Source organism: Urocampus carinirostris, chromosome 19 (genome assembly GCF_059441175.1).
Source record: "Urocampus carinirostris isolate Australia breed hairy pipefish chromosome 19, RoL_Ucar_1.0, whole genome shotgun sequence".
NCBI classification, from domain to species: domain Eukaryota; kingdom Metazoa; phylum Chordata; class Actinopteri; order Syngnathiformes; family Syngnathidae; genus Urocampus; species Urocampus carinirostris.
Genome location: NC_142367.1, coordinates 2,861,838 through 2,872,528, shown reverse-complemented (window position 1 = coordinate 2,872,528; position 10,691 = coordinate 2,861,838). Strand labels below are relative to the sequence as shown.

The 10,691-nt window shown below is 40.3% G+C and overlaps 1 protein-coding gene across 3 annotated transcripts in view; it reads left to right on the top strand.

Annotated features, from left to right (window-relative positions):
• Nucleotides 1-340: 340 nt before the first annotated feature.
• Nucleotides 341-10,691, top strand: part of kat6b (K(lysine) acetyltransferase 6B) — a 63,677-nt gene continuing 53,326 nt past the window's right edge. Inside the window, exon 1 of one of the 3 annotated variants that reach the window (XM_088324331.1) lies at nt 341-489. The gene's annotated coding sequence lies outside the window, so the exon portion shown is untranslated. Of the gene's footprint in view, nt 490-3,488; nt 3,676-10,691 lie in introns of those variants that run through there. The other 2 variants (XM_088324330.1, XM_088324332.1) reach the window with 2 other exon arrangements.

Sequence of the window (10,691 nt, the reverse complement as noted above, 5' to 3'; positions counted from 1 at the left end):
CCACTACAACCAGTTTTCTTTTGGTGGGCATAGGGCGTCCATATCGGAGGGCACTGACCACCCCTGCCCCATCCTTGCAACGCCCCTGTTCTTAATGCACTGTATAACATTTGAAGAGACGCTACTTTTTGGTGTCCAAATATTGGAAAGAACTCCACATCTTGTTCTTTTTCACATCCAAGCTCTGAATTGGAGCTCAACGGATTGTGTAAGTGAGTACCTACAGTGTCATAAATGTGAAGCACTCCACTGAAGAAAAGAGGAAAGGGGGGGGTGGAGGGGTGGAGGGGAGGCGGAGGGAGGGAGGAATGGAGGAGGGGGGAGGGTACCATTTTGTCACAGGCTGCTATGTAGATTAACCTTTCAATTAGTTGTTATCAGCTGCGAGCTCCGCATCTCGGATTATGTCTTCTTCTTCCTCTTCTTCTGCATCGTTTTCTCATCACGTCACCATCATGGAGACGAGAGGAATCTGGGAAACTTGAAGAGGTAAAAAATAAAGATGTTGTCACCGCGTTTTTGAGTGCAACTCGCTACTAGTATGTATGCAGCGAGTTTAATGGCGACCGAACGCGGGACATTCACCAATGATCGGAAAACACATTATCGGACGTGTTTTTTTTTTTTTTGGGGGGGGGGGGGGGGGGTGGCGTGCGTTTAACGAGGCGTTTATGCGGAACGATTGGGAGAATTAACGGTGGGGAAAGAATAAAAAAGGGAGGTGGGATGTGAAGCTACCGCTGCCGGCTGTCTCTTTAAAACGTTTTTATTTGACTCTCGCCTCCCTTAGGAGTCGTTCAACTTGCCACCTTGGATAGGCGTCCCACTTCATTTTTGATAAATCGCTGAAATGAATCATTTCAAGAGCGTCAAAAATAAACCAGTCACTTATAAGCGCAACCAGCTAGTAATGTGCGGTTCGCGAACGTAACGGCTCAATAGGGCGGCTCCTTGCGAGAAACTTGGTTTTCTTTTGAAGGCGGATGTGATTGGTTAACTCAGGGGTCTCAGGCTCGCGGCCTGGATGCCAATTGCGGCCCCTGGGATGATAGTTTGAGGCTTCCCGCCATAACATGAGAGTTAAAGGGACAGTGCGTATCATTTTGCTACTAGAGGTCGCTGTATTTTGTCATGCCACCGAAAACGAGCGCTAAACACAAAACGGAAGAAGACAAAATATTGAGACACAAGGTAATCCAAATGCAATTCATCACTTTTGACAAGAAGATAAATAATAAAAGAAAAACGAAAAGCAATCAGAAATAGAAAAAGACGAAACAAGAAGATATAAATGGAGAAAAAAAGAAATAGGACATGTGGCCTATTTTTGATATTTATTCTTCCTTATTTTTTATTCCTTTGTTAAAATGAAAATTTGTTCCCTTCTTTTTGTATTTCTTTGAGAAAGGCTGAGTAAAAATAGGAGGCTGGTCGACTTGTAATAAGCTACCCAGAAACTTACAACGAAAAACAGCTACAGCAGCAAACACGGACCTAGCCTGAAAAAATAACAAATTGGCACACAGGAACCAACGCGGCTAACCTGGCCAAAACTGGAATTCGTAGCCTGAATGCTAACGAGTAACTATGTGGACTATATTATATCAATTGCAAGACATGTGACGAAAAAAGCAAAAGAAAAGTCCCAATCACCTACATAAAAATAGAAACGCACGCTGTACATGATAGCACATAAATTTACATCACGCAGCTTTTGATGAAGCGCTTAACTTAAAACAGTCACAAGTCCCCGAGCGACACAGTTAGCAAAGTTCCAATTTCTTTAAGCAGAAATAGATAGATAGATACTTTATTCATCCCCATAGGGAAATTCACACTTCCAGTCTACCCTGTTGTTTATTAACAAATGTACATGATGCCCTAGGGGTGCTTGTAGCGGAGTGAATGACGTCACACGCTAGTCCAAAAGTTCGACATCCTTCCCTGCGGCAGATGGAAATCTTTTTCTTTGTGTCCAGGGATACACCACCTCGTGTTAGCGAGTCCGTCTCCTCTCCGATTCCCGTAGGCTTTCGTGTCTCTGTATAGCGGCGCTGAAGCCGGGTAGCTCCGGGTGGCTACACGTTAGCGTCCGGGGTGCTAAACGTGAGCCACGTTTCCGCAAAACACAGCAACTGCGCTCCCTGTGCGCTTCGATGTTTTCCACCAGCACTCGTTGGTCTTATTTGGTAGTGAGATCACATTTACCATGCTAAGGACGGTACCGAAGGCTTATAACGACGCTAGCCGTTTAGCTCCTCTTCTTCCACGATATATAATAGATAAGCGCTATGTAATCGCTGTCTACTACATTCACCATTGTTATGAATCTTTGTTTTCATCTGGTGACGTCACAACTCCACAGGATATGACCCAAATCGGTCAGCTTCGGGATAAATTTCTGCAGGTAGAATATTGTGCGACATATCTGCATGATTGAGGAGAGGGACACTTCACGTTCTAATTACACTCTAATTACCAGCTCAGTAGCCTAGATGGTAAGGCGCCCGCTTTGAGACTGGGAGGTCGGTGGTTCGCGCCCCGGCCGAGTCATTCCTAAGACTTAAAAAGTGGTCGGCGGCGCCCTCTGTTGGCTGCGGCTGCATCGGCTCGCTACAACGGGTCAGGTGCAATCGACATTTCGTTCTGTGTACATTGTTACACAGAATGACAATACAAGGAAACTATTATTATTATTATTATTATTATTATTACACTTCACGTTCTATTCCTAATTGAAATAAAAAAGGTATTTTATAGTTTCTTTAAATAGGTGGCCAGTGAGTAGTAGTTTGCCCACCCCTACCTTAAAACAAAGACTAACAGGCTCAGAGACAGTTTCTTCCCCAGAGCTTTTGTGACAACTATATATCATGCCTTTGTAAAGAAATACAGGTGTTTTACAATTTCAATTTATTTTGGAAATATGTTGCTGACAATTTTCATTGCACTATCCTTCATTGCACTGTTTTCCTGATGCACTACAAATTGGGCCAGTCTCCAAGACCTCCCATTTGGGAGCCGAAAACAGCCGACTCTTTTTACAGTGAGCCGAGCCCAAAAAGCCGGTTCTACAAAATGAGTCGGAATTCCCACCACTACAACAATTTGTTACAAGGAGGAACGTTTATTTAAGGTAGAGCAGTGAGGTGTTGGCGTTTGGTGGAAATATTTTCCTCGTTGGCTGCTAACACGATGCAAAATCGAAACCACGCCCCTCGGTATCCACACACGAGGAACCTCGACCAAAAAGCGTGTCCATAAAAACATTTTCTTGGCTTTATTCGGTACGCGGTGGAAGACGTAAATCTTGTGCCACCTTAAGTGGGTGGGCTGAGTGTGTGGGAAATGACAGCCCGATTAGCCAATCACGTTCCCTCGCTTGTGAAAATTGACAGGAGCCTGATCAAATCAGCCATCGGTTATAGTCTGTTCCCAGCCAATAATGAAGTTGTTAAAGGAGGGTGCATTAGTGTTGGCGAGCTTTAATGAGACTCCATTGGATTGTAATCATGTCGGATTCGTCGTAAACTACAACAGAGGAACAAAATGGCGACTGTTTAGATGACGCCACTTTTCGAACGCTGACATTTTAGACAGGTTTAGTATGTGTGTTTTTTATTTTTGTTTTTATTTCAGCCTTATTTTCCAGATCGGACTTACTTGGAGCTCAAGGTTTGTTATTCGCTATGTTGTTTGGTCGGGAGGGGGTTGACCATTGGCGGGCGGGCAGCTGTCAAGGGGGCGAGCATCGATTGTGCGTTTGACATGAAGCACTTTGTTGTGGCTGTCAAAACAGAACAATAAAAAAGGGGGAAAGTGGTGGATTGTCGTCGTTGCCGTTGTATCTGTGCGGTTGTCGAACACGTGTAACAGTGTCAGTGTAGCGAATTTGCCTGTGGAGTTAGTCTGTCTGGATAGAGAAACTTGGAGCAAGTGTTTGACCGGATAGTTTTTCGTGTCTTTTCAAAACGCCATAGATCCCGAGTCAACACCCTCAATTTTGCTCTTAACTTAATATGTCACGTCATAGTACAGTGGTAGGGAACCCTTTTTTGTCCAACTAGCCATAACGGCAATATTATATATTATGAGAGAGAGAGCCATACCATATTTTTAAGGCAAGTTTCAGACAAAATCGCTCTTTAGACAAAATCCTACTTTTCAGTGCATTTTATTTCAATGCGTGACATCAGATCCGTTCTGTCCCGGGGGCCGCTTAAGGCCCATAAACAGATATGTACTGGCCGTACTCCATCATAAATGTAATCATATGTGACCCGCCAGTAATTTTGACCGCAGTATAAAATCAATTTGAAGTTGGAGTATTATTTTCAATAACATCAAGAGACGTTTCTAAACTAAACATGCTGACTAGAAAGAGCTTACTGGTAACGAGCACTGTGGAAAAAGTGAAGCAACTGGAGGCTGTTTTAACGGCACAGCAGCGCTTTTTCACGAGACCCTATGAGTCAATCAAAATGCTACTTAGGCGAGGTACGAGGTTGCGACCCTGATTGCCAAGCACAGCAAGCCTTTCAGGGTGATTTTATTTAGGACGGTTCAAAGAATGTCTGGCTGAATAGTCGGCCCTCACACATTTTCAGCTTACCAAATCTGGCCCGTTTTTTGAAAAGTAAGGACACCCCTGCGTTGGATGATTTGAAAATAATAATAAAAAAAGAATGCCAGAACCTGTGTTCCATATCAACAAATCTACTTTAAACGGGTCTCCCTCCCTAATTACCTTAGATCTTTGAGGTTCTTTTTTGTTTTTAATAATGATTTCAAAACAAGGGCTAATAAGGATAAGCGGTACAGCTGATGAGATGAGATTGAGATTTCAAAACAAGGTGCAAGCAGAGTTATTTTGCAAAAATGTCACAAAATACTGTAAACAAGGATAATGATGTAATCACCTTCGGCGCATACGTTGCTGGGCAGAAAGAAGTGGGCAGTGTGTATAGCTCCACCCATCCCTACTGCTCACCTAATCAAATTGCTCAGTGTGCTTTGCTGGAGTTTTGTGGTCTTTACAGTTTGGTCTGTTGGTTTTCATCATAAAATATCTCAACAGTGAACATAAACTATTTAATGAGCTTCGATATGAAGGAATCCTTAGCGACATACAGCCAAAGCAGAGTCTGTTGATGTGACACCCTGACTGTAAACTGTGGTTGAGACTGTACCCTATATTTAGTGTACCAAACCCATAGTAAAATCAGTGATATTGGCGCCGCATGTACAATATATTGCTCCGCAATGCTTCAAATTGGACTAAGATTGGAGAAGATATTAGTGATCTGAATTTTGTCTCAAAGGCAAAAGTAATCATTAAAAGAGCTATATACAGGTATATATGGCTCGTGAGCCATAGGTTCCCGACCTCTCTGTACTGATATAATTTAGTACATACTATCTATCATCTTTCCTCTGTAAAAGAACACTAACTTTTTTTTTCAAAAGTAACTATATTTCAAAATAATGTTTCCCTAAAGGGACACTGTGTAATATTTGACCACAAAGTCGCTTTATTGTGTTGTGCAACTGAAATCAAGTGCTCCAAAGACCAAGGAAGAATATAAACTTCATGTCATTACAAAATATTTAAACTTTGGCTATTGTCAAGAGACAAACTTATATTGTTTTTATTTGTTTTATTTTGTTAAAATGGCTACATCATTGCTTATTCTTTCTTACTTTAAAGCAGACGTGTCAAAACTCATTTTCACGAAGGGCCTCTTAAGCATAGTCCCAGTCATCACAAAGGGGTTGGTAAGCGTAGTCGCTATTATTGTATTGTTCTCAGCTCAGGGATGCTGCTGGAAATGTGAATTTCCCTTCGGGGATGAATAAAGTATCTATCTATCTATCTATCTATCTATCTATCTATCTATCTATCTATCTGTCACAGAGTACCTTGTAAGCATAGTGGCTTTCGTCAAAGGGCCTAATGCAACTTATAAATCTAACTAAATGCAATTTGTAGGTAAAAAAAAATGAACGTCTACCTAATGTAAAATAACTCTCAATTTGCTAATTAAGTCTCAAAAATAACAGTTGCAATTAAAGAAATAAATAAATATAAAAAATCTTTGTGGATATTTTTGGGATACTTTCTCAATTTCTCTCATTTGCAGTAATATGGAAACACTGCTGTGTAGTGAGGATGAGCAGTCTTTTTGTGTGTTTATTGTAGTCGACAGGCATTGTGGGAAATTATAGTTTTAGTTTGAAGCACTCTTTAAACCCATTTATTTTTAGACGCTCAGACATTTTGAGTTCTCACAGGCCACATAAAAGGATCTGTTGGGCCACAGTTGGCCTGCGTGCCATGCGTTTGACACATGTGCTCTAAAGACACCCTGTAATCTTTGACCACTAGATGTGTTGTATAGTGCAACCAAAAACGAGTGCTACAAAGCACACAAAGTAATACAAACTACAAAGACTCAATGTGACCAAACCGTACAATCATGTTAGCTCCTTCTACAGGACTGTCTCAGAAAATTAGAATATTGTGATAAAGTTCTTTATTTTCTATAATGCAATTAAAAAAACAAAAATGTCATACATTCTGGATTCATTACACATCAACTGAACTATTTCAAGCCTTTTATTATTTGAATATTGCTGAATTTGGCTTACAGCTTAAGAAAACTCAAAAATCCTATCTCAAAATATTAGAATATCATGAAAAAGTATACAAGTAGGCTATTCAACTAATCACCTGAATCATCTAATTAACTCGAAACACCTTGCGAGGTTTCCTGAGCCTTAAAAACACTCAGCTTGGTTCAGTAAACTAAATCACAAGTATGGGGAAGACTGCTGATCTGACTGCTGTCAGGAGGGTAAGACACAAAAAGAAATTTCTCAAAGAGCGGGCTGTTCACAGAGTGCAGTTTCAAAGCATATCCACAAAAAGTCTGTTGGAAGGGAAAAATGTGGCCGGAAACGCTGCACAACCAAGAGAGATGACCGCAGCCTTAACAAAATTGTGAAGAAGAGCCGCTTCCAGAATTTGGGGGAGCTTCAAAGACAGTGGGCTGAAGCTGGAGTCCAGGTATCAAAAGCCACAGTTCACAGACGTGTCCGGGAAATGGGCTACAATAGCCGTATTCCCATGGTCAAGCCACTTCTGAACTCAAGACAACGGAAGAAGCGTCTGACTTGGGCTATGGAGAAGAAGCACTGGACAGTTGCAGAGTGGTCCAAAGTCCTCTTTTCAGACGAAAGCAAGTTTTGCATTTCATTTGGAAGTCAAGGCGCCAGAGTCTGGAGAAAGGCTGGAGAGGAGCAAAATCCAAGTTGCTTGAAATCCAGTGTGAAGTTCCCACAGTCAGCAATGGTTTGGGGAGCCATGTCAGCTGCTGGTGTTGGTCCACTGTGTTTCATCAAGTCCAGAGTAAATGCAACTGTGTACCAAGAGATTTTAGAGCACTACATGCTCCCATCTGCTGAAAAGCTCTATGGAGATGAGGATTTCATTTTCCAGCATGATCTGGCACCTGCCCACAGTGCCAAAACCACCAGTAACTGGTGCACTGACCATGGCATCACTGTCCTTGATTGGCCTGCTAATTCCCCTGACCTGAACCCCATCGAGAATTTGTGGGGTATAGTTAAGAAGAAGATGAGACACCAGACCTACAAATGCAAATGAGCTGAAGGCCGCTATCGAAGCATCCTTGGCATCAATAACACCTCAGCAATGCCACAGGCTGATTGCCTCCATGCCACGCCGGATTGATGCAGTAATCCGTGCAAAAGGATTCCCAACCAAGTACTGAGTGCATCAATGGACTTTTTCAAATGTTTGATTTAGTTTTGCTGTTATAAAATTATTTTTTGACTTGGTCTGAGGAAGTATTCTAATATTTTGAGATAGGATTTTTGAGTTTTTTTCAGCTGTAAGCCAAAATCAGCAATATTCAAATAATAAAAGGCTTGAAATAGTTCAGTTGATGTGTAATGAATCCAGAATGTATGACATTTTTGTTTTTTTTAATTGCATTACAGAAAATAAAGAACTTTATCACAATATTCTAATTTTCTGAGACAGTCCTGTAGGTGAGCCTCATGTTATGCAAAATAAATACAAATATCATTGACCTACGAGTATTGACCACGGTAACATGAGTCCATGATTTTTTTGCTTATTGTTCAAATCAATATAGTTTTTTAGTAATAAAGTTGTTATTAACACTAAGAGGTACAAAATAATACACAACGTCCCTTTAATATTGCGTTTATTCTACTAGCATTTAACCGTACCTATAATTTCTGTTTTCTGCTTGTTAAATGGCCAATAGAAATAATACAATACTGGTATTTACTACCATTGCAAGTACTAAAACTTTCAAAAAGAATGGTTACTAAGATGAATGCAAGTGCTAGTACCTTCAAATAGTTAGGTGATTACAACAATACACATCCCTGATATTAATACAAGTCCATACATACTATTTATTGAATGATCAAGTTGTTGCCATCGTCAAACTTGAGTGTTTAGACTGCAGGAACTTGGGGCTAGTGCTACAGTGTCAGGTAAGTACGTGTTAAAACCACGAGGACTTCTCGACAGGGCCAGTTTTAAGAGTATCGTCAGAGTTCCTGCTCGAGGGTAGCCTCTTAATCTGAGCTACAAGTGGTCAATTGGGCTGCAGCTCTGATTAGCAAAAATACTGTTGAATTCACCACAAATGGTGAAATTTTATATATATATATATATATATATATATTATTTATATTCAGTCATATGCAAAGGTTTGGGCACCCCTAATCATTTTCAAGATTTTCCTTTATAAATCATTGGTTGTTCGGATCATCAATTACAGTTAAATATGTCATATAGCAGACAAACAGTGATATTTGAGAAATGAAATGAAGTTCATAGGATTTGGTGCAATAATAATAATAATTTCCTTTGTATTGTCATTCTTTGTAACAATGTACACAGAACGAAATGTCGATACACCTGACCCGTTGTAGCGAGTCGATGCAGCCGCAGCCATATAATAACATAAACAAAAGTAGGCAGGTGTATAAATTTGGGCACCCTTGTTGTTTTATTGATTTGAATACCTTTAGCACTTATTATTGGAACACAAAATTTGTTTGTTAAGCTCATTGACGCTTGACCTACAAACACAGGTAAAGCCAATCATGACATATGGTATTTATGCCAGTTTTAAGTTGTTCTCTGTGCAACTTCTCTGAAGAGTGGCAACATGGGAGCCTCAGAACAACTGTCAAATGACCTGAAAACAAAGATTGTTCAACATCATGGTTTAGGGGAAGAATACAAAAAGCTAGCTCACAGATTTCAGCTGTCAATTTCCACTGTGAGGAACATAGTGAGGTAATGTAAGTCCACAGGCACAGTTCTAGTTAAGGCCTGGAGTGTCAGGCCAAGAAAAATCTCAGATAAGCAGAGGCCAAGGATGGTGAGAACAGTCAAACTCAACCCACAGACCAGCACAGAAGACCTTCAACATGATCTTGCCGCAGATGGTGTCACTGCGCATCGTTCAACTATTCAGCACACTTACACAAGGAGATGCTGTATGGGAGAGTAATGCGCCTTTTTTGTGCACATGCCACAAACGGAGTCGCTTGAGGTATGCTAAAGCACATTTGGACAAGCCAGCTTCATTTTGGAATATGGTGCTGTGGACTGATGAAACTAAAATGGAGTTTTTTGGACATAACAAGGAGCGGTATGCATGGTGGAAGAGGAACACAGCATTCCAACACAAACACTTGCTACCCACAATAAAAATGCTATGGGGCTGCGTGGCCAGTGCAGGTACTGGCAATCTTGTTAAAGTTGAAGGTTGCATGGATTCCAGTGAGTAACAGAAGATTCTTGCGAACAATGTTCTAGAATCAGTGACAAAGCTGAAGTTGCGCCAGGCCTGGATACTTCAACAAGACAACTCCAAACACTGCTCAAATTCTACTAAGGCATTCATGCAGAGAGATGTTCTGGATATTATTGAAAATCTTTAATGTAATTTAAAGCGGGCTGTCCATGCTTGGAAACCATCAAACCTGACTGAAATGGAGATGTTTTGTAAGAAGAATGGTCAAAAATAGCTTCAACAAGAATCCAGACCCTCATTGGAAGCTATAGGAAGTGTTTAGAGGCTGTTATTTCTGCAAAAGGAGGATCTAATAAATATTGATGTAATTTTTTTTGTTGGGGTGCCCAAATATATGCACCGGCCTACTTTGGTTTAAGCAATTTTGCACATTTTCTGTAAATCCTATGAACTTTATTTCACTTCTCAGATGTTAATGTGTTTGTCTGCTATTGGATATATTTAACTGAAATTGCTGATCCAAACAACCAATCATTTATAAAGGAAAATTATCAGGGGTGCCCAAACTTTTGCATACAAGTGTGTGTGTGTGTGTATATATGTGTGTGTATATATATATATATATTATATATATATAATATATATATATATATATATATAATGTGTATACCTTATTAATTGTACCAAATATGTTGCATAATTAAAAGTTCAGGATAAATGCTTGTTTTGACGGCAATAGTTACTATTTTAGATCCCGCTAGGGGGGGGTCCCCTACACCTGTCTAACTTAAATGTGTGAAGTACACAATTATTGTTTTAATAACATCATCTACTCATAATGAAACTCATACATGGAAATTCACT